The sequence below is a fragment of the Rutidosis leptorrhynchoides genome, chromosome 10 (genome assembly GCF_046630445.1).
Source record: "Rutidosis leptorrhynchoides isolate AG116_Rl617_1_P2 chromosome 10, CSIRO_AGI_Rlap_v1, whole genome shotgun sequence".
Classification (NCBI taxonomy): Eukaryota; Viridiplantae; Streptophyta; class Magnoliopsida; order Asterales; family Asteraceae; genus Rutidosis; species Rutidosis leptorrhynchoides.
The window spans coordinates 78469455-78476144 of record NC_092342.1 but is presented as its reverse complement, the minus strand read 5'-3'; the positions used below and the strand labels follow the sequence as shown (position 1 = coordinate 78476144).

The window sequence follows — 6690 nt, the reverse complement described above, 5'->3', positions numbered from 1 at the left end:
ATCCTCATTAAAACCTACCATTGGAACATCGTGCATCTTGACCCACACTGGAACCTTTGTAATATCCTCTTTCGTTAAAGAAACATACGGAGACCATTTATTTAGCAAAATAGGAATTGTACGAATAATCCAAGGGCCATTTTCCAAAACATCCATCATCCCCTTTTTCGTTGAAAATTTGAAGAAAAAGAAACCATTAGCATTCATCATTGTTTTTTCAATTCCATATTTCCTCCAAACATTCATTACATAGTTTTGAACTACCGGGAACGCCACTCGTTTACCAAGAAAATAACCGTACAATGTGTTATTGTAACGGTTCATAGCTTCCATAACAGAGGACAAGGGGAGTTCCACATCACACTCACCATCATGTTCATGAGCCTGTTCCATATATCTAAAGTTAACAGTTTTCTTAAGTTGCAAACCATTCACCATATCCATATACGAACCTTTCTTCAACATAGTCTCATCATCTTTTTTATTGACATGCACAGTTTCAGTATCATGCCTGGGTTGACTCTTCAACCCAGTATACACCTTCTTATTAGATTCAGTTCTGGGCAATTCAGGAAACTCATACATCGGGTTCTGTAATTTAAAATTTTTACCTGAATTCTTATCATCTTCTTCCTCTGTTTCTGTGTCAGACGAATGAAGACTAACCATGTCATCTGGAGTTGGTTTTGACGGCGTAGCCTCGTCATCTTCTTTCGTCTCCATAGTAACATCAACAGAAGTATCTTCCTTTGAAAAATCTTGGTCATTCGAATTGGATTCAGAACCGCCATTAAATCCAATTTTCCGATTACGTAGCACTCTAGGTATAGTTTCAATTCTTTTCTTCTTTCTCCCTCCCGAATTCTTTCCCATAATCCTCACACCCGATTGATAACAACCTTAATAGCAGATTAATAACAATTAAAGCCAAAAAATCGTAGAGAAATTGATGTTAATTGCAGTGAATAGCCATGAATTTCCCAGATGTAGTGTGAACGGAAGAGAAAAAAAAAACAGCTTTATGTTTCACCTGTTTAAAACCATCGATCAAAATAGGTTCCTCAACAACCTTAACCGAAATTGATTTCGGGCATTGAGAGTCCTTGTGGCCAAAAATTTTACATTCGCTACACCGTGGCGGTTTCCACTCATATTCAACTCTAATAACATCAGTCGAACAATGCATCCCATCCAAACTTGGAATTCCCACCTTTAGGCTATCTTTCAACTCATTCTCGGCCGAAACCTCAATCATAGCTCTTGCATAGTTAGGTCTTCCCCAAGATTCCACACACATATTGCTAGTGTACGAATCTAGCATCACATGATTACCAACTTTCGACGCAATACAGCTAAGACCATCCTATGTAAAGGCAGCCAAAGGAACATCATGTAACTTGATCCAAACCGGAACCGTTGACACATCTTCCTTAGTTAAAGATACATTAGGGGACCACTTATTCAAGATAATAGGAACCGTACGAATCAACCAAGGTCCATTTTCTATCACGTCCAACATACCCTTCTCGGTACTAAATTTAAAGAAAAAGAAGCATTTCGACTTCATCATCAATTTCTCAATTCCATATTTCTTCCACACGCTCATCACGTAATTCTAGACAACAGGGAAAGCAACCCGTTTGCCAATAAAATATCCTTATAAAGTGTTGCAATATCGATCAGATGCTTCTTTAACAGAAGCCAGCGGAATAACAACATCAACCTCAGAACCGTGGTCGCATGAACTCTCTACAAATCGAAAATTAACCTTCGACTTAGATGATTTTTTACTCACCATATCCATATGCGTGCTCTTTCTTTCAGCATTCACTGAATTATGCAAAGATTTATCAGGACTAGGGTTCAACTTTGGCGAAGAAATCAGAGGAGGAAACTCATAGTCGTTGTGAACAGACTCCTCATCAGATGATGAGTGCACACTGATACGATCATCCTTTTTATACTCTTCCACCGGTACACTTGTAGGCGTATCGATCACTTTCTTTTCAGCCTTGTTTGCACATGAACTTTCAGAATCAGACATATTAGGATTATTCGGGGAATCATTCGATTGGCATTCTAATGGACCAATCGTGCTATCCCTAATCGTACCCTTCGATGCCCCATTCTTCTTCTTCTTTTTTCCATCCGAATTTTTACCCATATTCCACCGAATCCCCTCAAAAACGAACCACAATAGCAGATATAAGAACAAGCAGTAGTTAATTAAACAAAGCGGAAAGAATCAAGGCAGAAAAACGAGCGAAAATTTTTTAGGGTTTAGGGTCGCCGTTTTCGCCGCTAAGATTTCGGAGCATAGAATTAGCCTGTTCCTCAAATTCTCAAGTTCATTCCCAATTGCAACTGATGAAGCTATATTCAAACCTACAAACCCTAGAAAACAAAAGTTGATATCCGCTTCAATTACCAAAAATAAGCTCAATTTATCTTGGGTTCCTTCTGATCGAACAAAGTTGATGTCTATAATGGCCGGGCAATTGTGAAAGAAACTATCAGCAATAAAATACCGTAAAAAGGTATCATTTTTGAATTCTTGAATATATTACTTATATATGTTTAGTAAAAAATTAATTGAAATAGGATAAAAATTGAACTTTTTTTTATGTATCAGGGTTCTCTACATTAATGTTGTTCGGTATTAGTACCTCAGTTTTGGCTTTACTTGCCTTCTTTGCTCAATTTGCTCTATCAAGAAAAGGTAATTATATATATTTGGATATTTATGTTTTTAGATGATGTGTGATGCAATGATTTGGAAATTGAATTTGTTTAGAATGTACTGTGATTGTTTTTTCGGGTTATTTTTTTCGAATTAATATTCCGTTTCATGTGTGCATTGATAAAAAAAAATCGATAGGTTCAGAAGAATTATTGAAGGTGGGTGATGTTGTAAATGAGCCGTTGATCGAAAATGTTTACGAAGAAGCTGGTGTGATGGCCGAAGAAGGTATATTTTACTTTGTTAGCTGTTCATTTGTTTTTTACAAAGTGGAAACGAGTTGTAAGTATAGGTCGAATTGATTTAATTGCCTGTTCTTGGATACTTACTTTTTGTGTAGTTTCATTTGCTTACTTATTAATCATATGTTTATATTTAAGTAATTGATGAATATGTTAAGCGGGAAGCATTGCTTCTAATACTGTGTACTAGGAGAGGATGCGCAAGATGGTTGGTTCTTGTTGATTTAAGACTTGAAAGGTAGCAACTTGTGCGTGCATTTTACTTAATTTTCATATCAGTGGATGTGAAAAAAATAGACTGTTGGAAATTTGGGCGATGGGTCAAAACGGGTACCTTTTGGTATGTGCCAGCTCCTTTTATCCCGCATTTTTTTGATGTCTGATAAATAATCTGTTTGTCAAATATGATATGTGATGCTATTATTATTATTTTTTTTTTATTATTATTTTGAGTAAAATGATAACTGAGGTTATTATGGTCTAAGAGACTAAGAATATACTTTGGGCCACCCTCGACCAATTTGACATATTACATTTGGAATATTTTATTTTTATGTAGTTCCTTTTTGATTCGCGAGAGATAATGCATAACCCAAAACGATTTATTGATAGGTAAATGGGTTGAAGTTACCAGATTATTAGTTTTAGTTATTATTATATATATAATAGATAATAGAATAATAGATGATAGATATAATATAATAGATGATAGATATGATAGATTACAGACGTAATTCATGAAGGATTTTTTCCGGGGTTACAGGAATCCGAGGTAAAGGATTGTCCCATCCGTCGCGCTTGCTGGATCTACCATTAACGCTTCTGATGACGTTAGGGGTGAAGATCCTGAATTCAAGTACATTCAAGGTAAGATTGAGATTGACATTAAAAATACCAATAGTAGTAGTAATAGTAAAAAAAAATGTTTGTATGTGGCATGATTTCACAATATTTTATACTATATTATTTCAGTGTTTTTTTTTTTTTTCTTCTTTTGAATGGCGGTTGGGAGTTACTGACGCAGCCCGAACATGATGCCATAACTCACCCACCCGATCATTTCCTGGGACGAACCATTACACGACCGCCCCTCGTAAGGAAACCCCAACGGCGAATTCATACGGGCACTGCGTGTGGTTAAACCCTCCTCGGGTGAGGTCGAACGCAAAACGTTCGAGACCTCGAGGCCCATGAAATGGGTGGGTAACCTTAAGGGAAAGATTTTGCAGCTCATGGGGGGTCGAATGCCTGACATTCCTTGTGAAAAGTCAGGTCACCACCAATACACCAACACCTTGACGTTATATTATTTGAGTGTTTTAGAAAATTTATTTAATTTCTAGGTTGATTTCACGTGAGGATCTTATTGGTTGGAGAGTAGAGTATGAACTAATGCTAGGACTAAATGAAGAGGTAGGAATAAATATAAGTCGATTCATTGTTAACGATCATATATGACATGTATATGTATGATTGCTTGTATCGATAAGAACTAACACTTTTACAGTCCAGATATTAAGGAACAAAGTATGTTTTCTTGATGCAAGGGAGCTCAAGTCAGATTTACTGCTGGTGCTTTATATGGACACACACACGCAAACGTGTGCGCGCTCACGCACAACACACACATCCAGATTATAAGTAACACAAACGTCTGGTCTTTTAAACGCAATATTTTTATCCGTGTCAAGGTTGCAAAAATCGATACTCGGGGAGTACTTGGTCGGGACCTTTTAGGGAGTACTCGGCAACTCGGGGAGTAATGGGATGTTGACCAAGTTTGACCGATTTTCCGTGTAATGCTGAGTTTTGGCCAAGTTTCGACATAATTTGACCAAGCTTGACCGAATTTTGGCCGAGTTTGACCGATTTTCCGTGTAATGACGAGTTTTGGCCAAGTTTCGACATAATTTGACTGAGTTTGACGGAATTTTGGCCGAGTTTGAACAACTTTGACCGAGTTTGACCGAGTACTTCTCGAGTTGCGAAAACCGAGAACTCGCCGAGTAATTCCAAGTTCTGCAACACCGACCCATGTAATTAATACGTGCTCATTTGATATTCTTGTACTATTTAGTCTTTTCTATTATATGTATTTGTACAGAAATGGAAATGTGAAATAGTAAAAAAAGGATCATCGGGCCCAAAGCTGTCTCTTTTCTAACCGAAGGATCAGACTTGAGAAAGTTTAGGACTTGGTCTAGGCCACATCAACAGTTGTCTTTGTTGCACCTCTAGTTCACGTCTATGGGCGATTATGTAATTTGACATACGGACTCTATATCAGGTCAGGTGAAGTGGTTTCAGCCCCAAGGCACAAGCTGCAGTGGCACTCACGAGTGGTAGAATAAGCGAGTCTATTTCGCACTGCGTTTCTATAGCTAGATGCTTTGAGCTCTTCGAGGGAGTTTGCAATGCAAAAGATCAAATGTGAAATTCTTGAAAATGGTGACATACAAAGGTTTTGGGAGAAAATATCGAGGATGAGAATAGTTATTTTTTGGAGGTTGAAGCGGCTTATCTTGATGCACTAAAAAATTTAGAACATCAATCTGGATAACGGTCGAACCGTTTATATGAAGGAAAACGCAGCTTTAGATTGTCAAAAACAGTTGCTTTAAAAGTTAATAATCGTATTCAAGTTGTTCATTTAGTACTAGTTGTAATTGTATAATGATCTAAATTTTGGTAGTAAAATAGATTTTGGGTGACCTTTAACATCATTGACCCATTTGACATCCAACATGAATAAATGGGTTCAAATTGCCACATCTAGTTTAAAAGTTTTCTGACTATAGTTATTGGCAACTGGCAATAACTTACTTGTGCAGATAATGGATGGAGGACGAAGCTAAAAAGGGTCAAGCTCGGACTAAGGTTCTCGACGAAGCAGGCCAAAGATGGAAATGGGGTAGTCGCTTTTGAGATGGTTTTTGTAAAGCCACATAAATGGATTGAATAGGGATTGATACATAACAAATGAAATTATTTGTTCTGAAATTGTACAAAGCAAAGATGTGGTAATTTCAACCCACTGTACAAAATATTTTGTACTAATTACAACCCATTAGTGCCGATCAAGGGGTTGCTGGTGCAATGGCCGATTTCAAATTTATTTTTATTAAACCTTTGTTGAATTAAGCATGACATGTGATCCTTGGATATGATCTGGTGAGTGGCTAATGGCTCCCGTCATGACCTTAATATCAACGTTAAAAAATAAACACTAAATTGGGAATTATTAGATTTTTAGTTGGTTTATTCATATTATTAAGCGTTGCTTTTCTTTTTAAATTTATGAGTGTATATGTGGAGTGTGTTAACCAAACTAGAGGTTGAGCTCATAATATTGAAGTTTTAAAATGTTTGGGCAAGATTGGTTTGAAGCTGTAGTTAACAACTGAAAGCTAATTTTGATAAAGTAATAAAGCTTTCACTATATAAAATTTACTTGCAAAACACAAAAATACTGTAAGGGAGGTCCCAACGGTCCGCCCACCTCCACCGCTCACAGCCGTCCAGGCTGGGCGCCGTTGGCACGGAGGCCGCCCAGCATCCGCCCAGCAACCCGCCCAGCTGCATCTGCTTCCATTTCGTCCCGTTTGAGCATGTTTGAGGACGGAAAAAATGGACAGTTGCAAAAAAAAAAAAAATAAATAAAAAAAAAAAATTTAAATAAAAAACCCAACGGCTCTCTCAAACGGCTAT

General features: G+C 37.3%; 1 long non-coding RNA gene across 2 annotated transcripts; it reads left to right on the top strand.

Moving 5' to 3' along the window:
- Positions 1–2590: 2590 nt before the first annotated feature.
- Positions 2591–5748, top strand: LOC139872696 (uncharacterized). Of its 2 annotated transcripts, XR_011767139.1 has the most exons (4): positions 2591–2719; positions 2879–3322; positions 3746–3849; positions 4326–5744. It is a non-coding gene; the product is annotated as an uncharacterized lncRNA (long non-coding RNA). The 2 variants fall into 2 exon arrangements; XR_011767138.1 differs by having other exon boundaries at positions 3746–5748.
- The last annotated feature ends 942 nt before the right edge of the window (positions 5749–6690 follow it).